Raw genomic sequence first — 12,569 nt, 5'->3', positions numbered from 1 at the left:
GATCATCTCCCAGAAAGCCTTAATCTTTGGGCACGTCCACCAAAGGTGAAAGAATGTACCTTCAGTCTCTTTACATTTCCAATATTTATTATCGGGCAGATGATAGATTTTTGCAAGCTTGACTGGAGTCATGTACCACCTGTACATCATTTTCATAATATTCTCTCTTAAGGCATTACATGCTGTGAATTTCATACCTGTGGTCCACAACTGTTCCCAGTCAGCAAACATAATGTTATGTCCAACATCTTGTGCCCATTTTATCATAACAGATTTTACCGTTTCTTCCTCAGTATTCCATTTCAACAGCAAGTTATACATTCTTGATAGTATCTTAGTTTTGGGTTCTTGTAGCTCTGTTTCCAATTTTGATTTTTCCGCCTGGAAGCCAATTTTTTTATCCAAATTGTAAGCCTCCCTTATTTGAAAATAATGAAGTCAGTCTCGCACTTTATCCTTAAGCTTCTCAAAACTCTGCAATTTCAATTTATCACCCTCCTGTTCCAGAATCTCCCAATATTTTGGCCAATTGGCCTCCATATTGAGTTTTTTCAGAGCCTTCGCTTCCATAGGTGATAGCCACCTTGGGGTTTTATTTTCAAGTAAGTCTTTATATCTTGTCCAGACATTAAACAATGCTCTTCTGACAATATGGTTTTTAAATGCCTTATGTGCTTTAACCTTGTCATACCACAAATATGCATGCCACCCAAAAACATTATCAAAACCTTCTAAATCCAAAATGTCTGTGTTCTCAAGAAGCAGCCATTCTTTCAGCCAGCAAAATGCTGCTGATTCATAGTAGAGTTTAAGGTCTGGCAGGGCAAATCCACCTCTATCCTTTGCATCAGTTAATATCTTAAATTTTATTCTGGGCCTCTTGCCCTGCCAGACAAATCTAGATATGTCACTCTGCCACTTCTTGAAACAGTCCATTTTGTCCAAAATTTGCAGTGATTGAAACAAAAACAGCATTCTTGGCAATACATTCATTTTTATAACAGCAATTCGACCAAGCAAGGAAAGCTTCAAATTTGACCATATTTCAAGATCCTTTTTCACCTCTAACCAGCATTTCTCATAGTTATCTTTAAATAAATTTAAATTCTTAGCAGTCATATTTACCCCCAGGTATTTCACTTTTTAAACCAATGTTAAACCTGTCTCCATCTGAAACCTCTCCTTCTCTAACGTTCTCCCTCCCCCCCCTTTTTGGGGGGGATGGAGTTACAAACTTTGTTTCAATAAAGCTTTTGAAAAGTCCTCTGTGATATTTATATGAGGAAGCTGGTAAAATGTGGGCTGAATGAGGTACATCACAGAAGGGGTGTAGCCCAAGACCACCCCCTAGATACATCATACTGTAGGAGACCCATAGCTTAGAGGGTTAATAGCTTAGAGGGTTAGAGGGTTAATAACCCATAGCTTAGAGGGTTAGAGGGTTAATAGCCCAAAAACGGGGAGTTCTGTGAAGGGTTCGGTTTGGGGTAAGTGGTAGTGCTTACATTCACCCCAGCGATACAGGACAAAAGGGGGTGTGAGGAGACCCAGAGCTTATAGGGTTAATAGCTCAGGAAGTTATGTCCTGTCACTGGGTGTGTGTTCACATATGGGATTTGTACGCTTTGTTATGTGAAATACTTTACTTTCTGTTTTGCTGTGAAGGGGAGAGACAGCATGTCAGCTCTTTCTCCTGTATTGCTGATTTATTTTGCTGCTGTATGATAAAGCTTCTTCGATTAGAAAGAAGCTGTGTACGGAGTCTTTTTCTGCATGCCTGAGCTTTCTCCACACAGGCCACACCGATGTTCGCAAACTCTGCTAGACACCGGGAAAAGCACTGAGTCGCAGTGGAAGTGTGCCGGACATTAAATCTCACAGGTTATGGAGTCAGCTGCGTGGTTGTGCCTGTGTGTGAAGCAAGTCCAGCTGGAGGACCTGCCTGAGGGCAGTGGAACTTGCTGGTGAAGGAGCTACTACAGGAGCTACTGCAGTGTGAGGCATGAGTAAGCTAGACCCAGGGGAAGATGGCAGAAGTCCAGGAGTCCTACGCTGTCACATTTGAGAGACGATGGGCAGAAAAGGGAGGAATGGTCCCGAAGAGCTAAGGCCTGGCTTAGAGCCACGGGTCTATGGGCCTGCACTCAAGCTCCTCTGGTCCCAGCAGCAGCCGACGCAGCTGCGCCTGCGATAGTGGCAGCTGCTGCTGAGCTGAGGAAAGACCAGAGAGCAATGGTATTGCTAGTGCTGAGCATAGACACCTCAGTTACCCCACGTTGAAGGGTTAGAGAATGCCCAGGTGATTTGGCAGGTGCTGGAGTGGGTTCACCACCGAACCACAGTGGGAGCCAAGTTCCATGTCACCAGAAGCCTTTTTGAGATGAAACCATGGCCTGGCGACAGCATCTGTGAACGCATTACAAAGATGCTAGCTGTGTTCAATAAATTACATCAGCTAAATGTGGTTTTTCCGGAGGAGTTAAAAGTCTAAATTCTTCTGAGCTCCTTTAGACAAGAGGTATGAGAACTTGTGCTTAGCTCTTGAAGCAATGCCCCAGCCCAGTTAATGTTCCAGTTTGTCTCAGGTCGACTATGCAATGAGGAAGAACGTTGGCAGACAGAGGGGGGTGAGCCGGCCCAAGCTGTCCTGCTTCCAAGAGTGGGGGGGCAGTGAAAGAGGACACCGTGAAGGACTTTGCTACATGCCGTTGTTACACGCAGTTATCATTGTGGCTCAGAGACCCACCTGTGTAAACATTGCCCCAAGGAAACTGCTCAGTATGACTCCAAGGCCATTGCCCCGGGCAACCAGATTAGGGGAACGGCCTGGTGTGGGAACACAAGAAAAGGTCCCAGGGGAACTGACAGGGATGCCACATCACACCATCTAGGGCGTGGCAGTTTGAATTTGCCTGCAAGGAAAAACACCCAGAAGCTTTGTTGTTTGTTGTTTTGTAATAAAATATTTCATTTGGTTTTACACTGGTCTTGTGGTGTCGTAGTTTCTGTCATCTGCCACCAGAGGAAAAAAACCCTCTAACGAAAGGTCTGACAGGGTAACCCCAAAACCTTTTGAGTTGGTTCATGCAGACATCTGTGGCCCTATGTCTGTTGCAAGTCTGGGTGGGGCTAAATATGCTTTGACTCTGATAGTTGACTACTCTAGAAACAGCTGAATGATACCTCTGAAGGAAAGGGGGAAGCTGCCACCATGCTGAGGGAGTGGGTCCCCACAGTGGAACTCCAGTTCTCACTGAGGGTCTGCAGTTTTCAATCAGGCCGCGGTGGGGAGTTCACTGGGTCTGCGTTGCAGAATTACTTTCGCCAGAAAGGGATACATCACAGGCTGACAATTTCACACTCACCACAGGAGAATGGGGTGGCAGAAAGGCAGAACAGAACAGAATGCTCCAGGAAGCGGTGGAGGCAATGCTTTTTGATTCAGGCTTACCACAACGCTTCTGGGTGGAAGCTTGGAAAACAGGGATCTTCACTCTGAATCGTTCTTACAACTCCGTTGTAGGTGACACACCCTCTTTTCTGTTCTATGGTAAGAAATTGAAGGTAGATTTCTTTCATGTTTTTGGGTGTGAAGCTTGGGTCCTTGCACCAAAAGCCAAATGTAGGAAGTAGTAGGACAGTAGTCTATGTCCTGGTATTGATTTCCAGTATGTTAGTACAAATTCAAGAGGGGAGTCAGGGTCCCTCTGGGATTGGGATGGCTTCTGTGAAGCCTTCCTCCTAGAGGGAGCCCGCTCATGTTTTGAAGCTTGGGTACCCATTTCTTAATTCACGTGTGTCTAAGATAGAAAAAGGAGGAAGAGGGGTAGGTAAGGGTTTCAATTAAGGTATATAAGGGTTTTTCCTACTGTTTCTTCTATCCTCCATTAGCTAACAATATCACAAGGTTTCTCCCGAGTCCTGAGCTATCTGGTTTTTTCCCCAGAGCTCCCCAACCTATCATTGCAAACTTAAGAAAGGGACCCTACTGGATACCAGAGCAGTGTGATGCCAGCTCAGGCGACCACTGGATAGAGTTTTTTGATCTGGAATACCCCCCTTGCTTTCAGAAGCGGGCTCACACACGATACACGTGCTACGTGACTCGACCGGTGCAGCTGGGGTAAGGATAGAAAGACGGTTCCTTCCAGTCCCTTGCTTTCAATAGGATACCTGTTTGCAGAGAGGTGGGTTTTTGAGCCGGTCCTCTCTGTCTTATTTTCAGGTTCCTAATGGGGTGGCTGGCTGGAAGTTCAGAAAAAGAGCTCCAACCCCTTGCTTTCAATGAGATGCCCATTGCGGTGAGGTGGGTTTTTAAGCTGGTCCTCTCTGTCTCCCTTTGGGCTCTCAATCGGTGCAGCTGGCTGGAGGTTTTAAGATAAAGAGATAGAGCTCAGAACTCCCTTCTCAAGTTGAGCAGTGGTCCAAGGTCTTTCTCAAAACCCAGACCAAGAGAAAGGTAAGGAAGAATGATAGATAAGAGAGCAGAGAATTCAGCTGCCAAGAGATCACAACTCCCTTCCCACCAGTGCACTGGATTTTAACCTATACTCACGTGTCTTCTGTTGTGATTCCAGGATTGATGAATAAGCCAGCTGGATCTTCCCTTGCTCCCTGGCTGGGCCCCACAAGGCTGGCTGATTACTACCCCTGAAGATGGCCGGGCGTCCAAAAGGATTTTCCCAGGCAAAAGGGCCCATGCTGGCTGAAGATTTTGGGGGCCGCAGTCAGCCATACAGGAGAACCGCAAGCCCCACGTTGGTTGGGCACCAAATGTTACGGAAAATCTAGGTGTGAGTCTGCTCAGCCACCTAGCTCATCGGGCAGAGCCCGTGGGTCCCCGCAGAATAAAGAAGGAGTCCAGCCACCAACCGGAGCAAATTGCTGAAGATCTGAGATTATTACGCAACAGGTTCAAAAGGAGATTGAACCCTGAGGATGGGGTGAAAAGGACTTTTACAACTTCCCACCATCTCCCAAGCTACAGTTTGAAAAACATCATCACTACATCACTACTACATCATCACTACATCAGGAAAGGGGAGGGTTATACATGAGTAACATATGGGGTATGTGAGGGGGAACATGCAAATACAGGATATGCATTGAAAAGCACATTCTAAGCACCTACAACAAGAAAACAATAGGACCTTGGTTTGCATAGTCTGCCACCTGGGCAGGCCTGGAGGAAAGAGCTTGGCCAGTGATTTGGCATCAATAAGTTCTTTCCTGTGTGTACGTGATCCCTCCCTCGGGGGATTATGGCAGGGACCAAGCGGTTTCCAAGTCCTTTACCAATGAAGCAGATTGGAGGTGGAATGGAGAGAATCAGTGAAACTGTTGCAAGGAGATAAGGAATACCTGTTACCCAGACACAGAATCAACAGACACAGAAATAGAGAAAAAGAAAGTAAAAATTTATTGCTGAGCAGTAGAATGGTTTCCAGTGACTGGGCAATGAGCCCTGGGGGCTTTGGGTTTATATAGCTTATTCCAAACAGCATTAAACATTACATATTCATATACTGCAGCAAAATCAAACCAATGAGCATGGGCACAACCCTTCCTAGGTCCATGTAAAGATTACTTCTGCTTTTCCATATCTGTGCATAAGAAATCACCACCGGCCTTTACCCTATTTCCAGCAAGCAAGCAAAAAGAGGGGGGAAACCCTTTGGCAGTTGAAGCCAAAAATCCCCCCTCTCTGTTATCAGGCAGCTGCATTAGAAGACATCCTCATGCAAATAGAATGTTCATTCATAAAATACGCTGGCCTTCTACCCGGTCTACCTGTGAAAAGCCTAGGGACACAGGGAGGGAAAAGACGCTTTTATTCTTCGGGCTCGGGGTTTGTGTGGTGTTTGGTGCAATACAGTGAGGGGGGGCTAGGGGATCTCAGCAGGGCAGGGTGCCCTTGAGGTCATCGCCTCGAGCTCTCTGGAGTCATACTCGGGAGTAAGACTTCATTCATGTGCCCCCCCTTCCTTTCCGTAACAGAACCATGCTCTTCCAGCTCCTCCTAGTCCAGCCCTCCAACCACTACACCTCTCCCTGGCTCTATCTAGCATCTCTCCAGCTGCCCAATGCCATCGGCCTTCTCCCCCTTCATGGGGGTCTTTCTGGTTCCAAGGAAGACTCCACCACCTTCCTCTCTCGGCCCCCCGCACAGACACAAACACACCCCACCCATTGGGGCTCCCGAGTTGCTCTCAATCCTCTGCTCTTAGGTTCAGGTCCCTGTTCAGCTGCCAGCGGAGGAACAGGGTGGCCCCGCTGCAAGTCCCGGAGGAGCCCCGTGGTGATAGGTGAGCACGTGTGGACACCGAAGGGCTAGGGGGCACCTCAGGGTGCAGTTCTCTGGCTGCCCCCCCGAAAGAGCTGGCTTTCCTCCTCTGCTCTCTTCCAGGACATCTTGGGGGACATGGAGCGCTTCAGGGATCAATCCTTGAGCCTGGCCCTGGCCTTGGAGGCCCTCCTCCAGCTGAGGTGGGGGGGTCTTTGGGATGGGTGGGGTTGTGGGGGTGGGTGGGGGGCAGACCTTCAGGGGGAGCTCTGGGTGAGGAAGAGCAGGCAGGAGGGAGAAGGGGCAAGGGAGACTCGGAGGAGGCAGCATCTAACCCTCTCCCCCCCTTCATCTCTGGAGCATCATGAGGCCAAAGTTCAACGGCGATATGCGCAGTGCCATCCTGCACAGGACGTTTGAGGCAGTGCTGAAAGGGGCTGAGAAGGTGGAGGACAGAGAAGTATCTCCTCTGTCTTGACTTCCCTTTGCTCAGCTCTTTCTTCTCACACCCTTGCAAGATTTAACCCAGCACTCAACCTCTCTTCTCTCTTTTCCCGCAGGAACTGAAGCGGCACTTCCGGCTCCTGCTGGGCGTCTCCTTCTGGAAGCCCCCAATTCTGGCACCCCCCCCTCCAGATGCTCACTGTAAGTGTCCCGATGGCATCAGGAGAGGTTTTAGGGTTGCCCCCTGTCCCTTACCCAACAGACTGTCCTATTTCTGGGGCATGGAGTCCCCTGTCCTGTTTGGCCCCCAATTTGTCCCATTTTTGAAGTCATGAGAATAGAAACTGGCACTTGTGCGCTCCCCCCCCCCATCTTGCACAGTGCTGAGGCCCTTGAGCCTGCCCTGCTTCTTTGGCCCAGACTGGCCCCTGACTCTGAGACACCCTTTCCTCCCGCAGGACCTCCAAGGATACGCCCTTGGGGAAAGTGGGGAGACTTGGAAACTAGCGGCCAGCAGCATTTCTTTGCTGCTGGCCATTGCCTGGAAATTCCCCCACCTCTGAGTAAGTACCTCGCCTTCTTCTATTCATTTCTCTGGTTGCTTCCATCCTCCCAATAGCACCCCCCCCCCGAGTGACTTTTAACGCAGATAATGCAGTGTGTGTTCCTGGGTGCCAGAATGAGGCCAGAGGCTTTTCCTGCCCCCTTTCCTGCTGCTGCCCTTCCACTTCAGCCCAGGAGGCTGCAGGGCTCAGGGTGGTCCTTTGGGGCAAGGGCAGGGTGGTCCTCTGGGGCAAGGGATTGGGTCCAAGGTGGGTGCAGCCGTCCAAGGTGGGTTTCGTAGTGTCACCTGACCCAGATTTTTCTTTCCTCTGCAGAATGTCATGGCTCAGCCGGAGTTGGCCTACCTGTGGCCCAATCAAAGAGCAGGTAAGCCCCACACCTTGGAGACCCTTTTCCCTTCTTTGCCCAAGAGTCACCTCCCAGGTTTTCTTGCTGGGAGTCCTGCAGGACCCGCTCCCTGCCTGGCAGGAAGTTCCCACCTGACCTGGGAGGGTCACCATTTGGCGGAGTTTTGCAGGTTTGCAGAACCTGGTTCTTCAGCTGGACTAAAACTGTTGGGAGACTGAGAACGGTGGCAAGTAATGCAGGAGGACCATAGGCTAATACACTCTCAACAGTACAATGGTAAAATGCCATCAACAGGTCCTTTGAGAGATTGTTTTTCGGGAGGATTCTCAGCAATCCTCCCTAATGAAAGGGCAGCACTGCTTGTATGTAGGAAGGGGGGGCAGATGAGGGCAGGTTGGGGGCAGGTAGCGGTTGGTGGGGCAGTGCCCCACTTGCACCTTAATGGAGCAGCCTCCACTGTAAGTCATAGAATCATATAGTCATGGAACTGTAGAGTTGGAAGGGACCCCAAGGGTCATCTAGATCAACCCCCTGCAATGCAGGAACTTCAGCTCAAGCATCCATGACAGATGGCCATCCAATCTCTGCTTAAAAACCTCCAAGGAAGGAGAGTCCTCAGCCTCCACAGGGTGTCCGTGGTGCAGATCTTCCATGCTCCCTCTTTCGTGTGACTGCCCTTAATATCTTTGGCGATGGCTTTCCTATCTCCTCTCAGTCTCAGTATCTTTCCCAGGCTAAACATACCCAGCTCCTTCAACCGTTCCTCGTCAGGCTTGGTTTCCAGACCCAGTCAGCCCAGTTGAGGTCAATGCACACACCATCTTCATGCTGCCACTGCCCTTCTTGGCATCTGCAGTGTCCTTTCCCACAGCCTTAGCTTGTTCCCCTGCCCCAAGTTGTATCTTACCAGCAAAGGATGTTTCCAGCTGGCTGATCCTTCCTCCCCGCCCCCCCCCCCCCCGCCCTCCTGGCAGCACTGAATAATGCATGCCACTGTCCAAAAGGATAAAAAATGTCTCGTGTTCTTTGGGGCAGAAGTGGCAGCACCAAAGGACTGACAAGGACAGGAGCATCCATGGGGCTAGGAAGATGCGGCAGGATGCCTGACCAGCTTAGGAAATTTCGGAAGGGGAACAGGACACATTTATGGAGGTTGTGGCTGCCTGGGCTACGAATCACAATGATGGCTAAATGTGCCCATTCCTGGCATGTTTTTGGATGCCAGCTGCTGGGAAAGAACCATGGCAGGAAACATCGGTTGTGCTCATGTCCTGCTTCGTTGGTGTTACGGAAATTACGGGGGGGGGCACATCTTTAAAGTTGTTAACTGTTACAAATATTAAAACAAGAAAACCCTTAATAAAATATATTTATTAAAAAAAAAAAACTGTTACAAATATTATGCATAAAGGTATCCTTTCGACTTGATAGCTCAGGGAAGTTACCTAGCTTTAACAATCATATAAAATCAACTCCTTTGCCAGTTTCCTCCATTTCAACACTATTTTGCCCTTGGAAAAAACGACTCTTTTCCCTGCCACCTCCCCAAAGACATGTATACACACCTCCTACCCCAGGAAGTGCCCAGAGGAGACAATTGCAGAGCTGATTGTTGGCCAAAGAAAGCCTAATCCCATCACCAGACCAGCCAAGGGGTCCAGACATGCAAAGGAAGTTCCATTGTACTTTGGATGGTGGAACTTCGCGATCAGCCTTCTTTATGGTCCAGCTCTCACTTCCATACATCACTACTGGGGAAACCCAGTAGTGACATCATGTCTACATCACAGAAAAGGTGTTGTTGTTTTTTCTGTCTGCAGGTTATCTGATTGCCTATCCTGATAGTCTGTCACCCATTAAAATGCTGATTAATCAATTCCTGAGACTATGGGAAGGCTCCCTGACCCGCCCCCCCTTGCAGAGAAAACATTTGGTCAGTTTGGGAATCAAAAATGATTTCAGGTCGGTCTTCCTGTGCTGATCTGTGTACCTGCTTGGTTGGTACATTTATGAACATTTTAAATATATCCAAGACCTTAAAATTCTTATCACAGCGTGCCCCCTGCCACCGAACCATGGATAGTCTTTGGGGCTTTTGTGAGAGCAGCTAGGCTCATGCTAAGACCTGGAAAGATCCCGGCTGCCTCTTGACACATCACTCTTTATGCACATCTGCCTCCAAGGTCCTTGAGGACGGTCCTGTCGCCTGAGATTACGGCGCCTGCAAGGCAGCTGAGCAGAAAAAGCCATTAGGGTGGAAAAAGAGGAACCCAGGCAGGGGAGAGGATGCGGAGGGCGGCCTTCAGGTCAGGCAGGCAGGAGGGACAGGGAGCAGAGAGGAAAACAATTGCTTGCTTTTACTACATGCCACAAGTGCAGTTCATTGGGGCACCATTAGGAAAACCCACAAAATAGTGATTATTCCACCCCATATAAGGGTAAAAAAAGGTAAAGGACCCCTGGACGGTTAAGTCCAGTCAAAGGCGACTACGGGGTTGCGGCACTCATCTTGCTTTCAGGCCAAGGGACAGACAGCTTTCTGGGTCATGTGGCCAGCATGACTAAACCGTTTCTGGTGCAATGGGGCAATGTGATGGAAGCCAGAGTGGTCACAGAAATGCCATTTAGCAGTACCTATTTATCTATTTGCGCTGGCATGCTTTTAAACTGCTACGCTGGCAGGAGCTTGGACAGAGCAACGGGAGCTCACCCCGTCGTGGGGATTCAAACTGCCGACCTTCTGATCAGCAAGCCCAAGAGGCTCAGTAGTTTAGACCAGAGCACCACCCCATATGCACCCACTTCAATCTGTGGACTGGCAGTTCTACAAGTGCCACATAATGCCCTTTTCATATCTGTAAGAACTCAACCTTTTAGTGTGGCGGCACCTGAACTCTGGAACTCCCTGCCTACTGATATCAGGAAAGCTCCTTCACAGAGTGATGGACTTATTAAAAACATTTCGGCACTTGTTAAAAATTTTTTTCTTTAGACGAAACTATCCAGATGTTTGGAAAGTTGATGCTACGTTTTATCTTTCTACTGTAGAAGTCTATGAACAGCTTCTTGTTGTTGTTTAGTCATTTAGCCGTGTCCGACTCTTCGTGACCCCATGGACCAGAGCACGCCAGGCACTCCTGTCTTCCACTGCCTCCCGCAGTTTGGTCAAACTCATGCTGGTAGCTTCAAGAACACTGTCCCACCCGGGGGAGCCCGGCTTCGGCGGGGGAGGGCGGGATATAAATAAAATTTATTATTATTATTATTATTATTATTATTATTATTATTATTATTATTATTATCTCGTCCTCTGTCGTCCCCTTCTCCTTGTGCCCTCCATCTTTCCCAGCATCAGGGTCTTTTCCAGGGAGCCTTCTCTTCTCATGAGGTGGCCAAAGTACTGGAGCCTCAGCTTCAGGATCTGTCCTGCCAGTGAGCACTCAGGGCTGAATTCCTTCAGAATGGATCGGTTTGATCTTCTTGCAGTCCATGGGACTCTCAAGAGTCTCCTCCAGCACCAGAATTCAAAAGCATCCATTCTTCGGCGATCAGCCTTCTTGATGGTCCAGCTAGAGAAACATTATTCTGGAAGACGACACTGCACTTTCCATAAGGAAAACAACCCATGCTCACAAATATCTGCACAGAAAGGCCTTCAGGTGGGAGGTGCGTGTTAAGGAGGTGGATGCTGACATTTCGGGATTCTTCGATGCTTCCTGTCAGTCGCAGCACTTAGCAGAAACAAGGCAAGGATGATGAGTCAGATTCTGCCTGAAGGTCTTTTCAGATCTTTCGCTCCCCTGAGTGGTCCGACAGACAGAAAAAAGCTTGCATTGCGTGCATACCCCATGACTGAGTTTCCCATTTTCAGTTTCTCAAAGTTCTGGAAATACTTTGGAAGCCCCAGGGAGCGGAAGAAGAGTCGCCTGGAGGAGGCAGTCCAACATCCTGTTCTCACAGTGGCCAACCAGATGCCCCGGTGGGAAAACTGCAAACAGGACTAAGGGACCGCCTGCATGCTAAGATAAGCATCTCTCCCTACCCCATCAGCTGTGGGGTCCTCTCCATTGCGGGCACAGTGAAAAGAATTAGAGGGCTTCTCCTGTAAGGGCCGGCGACGTCTTTTCTTGTTGGCATCTCTGTCTTGGGAGAGAATGGCGGAGTTCACCTTTGTAGGGGGAAGGCAAATTGTTGGAAGGTTATTGCTATAGGAATTCTAAGGTCTCATATATGTAAATCATATGTTCATAAATGTACCAGGCAAACACATACATGAATATATAAAACTGAAACAGTCTGAAACAGTCTGAAACATGTCTGAAACAGTACAGGAAAACAGTCCTAAAATAAGGTTACCAGACGTCCCTGTTTTCCGGACACAGTCCCCGATTTACAAATCAGTCCCCATACAAAATCCATTGAAGTTGAAAAGTGTCCCCGGATTAATTGAAAAAAACCTGGTAAGAAGAAGAAGAAGAAGAAGAAGAAGAAGAAGAAGAAGAGTTTGGATTTGATATCCCGCCTTTCACGCCCTTTAAGGAGCCTCCAAGTGGCTCACATTCTCCTTTCCCTTCCTCCCCCACAACAAACACTGTGAGATGAGTGGGGCTGAGAGACTTCAGAGAAGTGTGACTGGCCCAAGGTGACCCAGCAGCTTCAGGTGGAGGAGTGGGGAAGTGAACCCGGTTCACCAGATTACGAATCTACCGCTCTTAACCACTACACCACATGGGCTCTTATTATTAACCTTATTCTAAAGTCAGAATACTGGATGGTATTCCAGCTGAACTATTTAAAATTTTAAAAGATTATGCTGTTAAGGTGCTACACTCAATATGCCAGCAAGTTTGGAAAACTCAGCAGTGGCCAGAGGATTGGAGAAGATCAGTCTACATCCCAATCCCAAAGAAGGGCAGTGCCAAAGAATGCT

This window comes from Podarcis erhardii, assembly GCF_964252035.2.
Source record: "Podarcis erhardii genome assembly, chromosome: 4".
Lineage (NCBI taxonomy): Eukaryota > Metazoa > Chordata > Lepidosauria > Squamata > Lacertidae > Podarcis > Podarcis erhardii.
Note: the sequence above shows the minus strand (reverse complement) of the source record.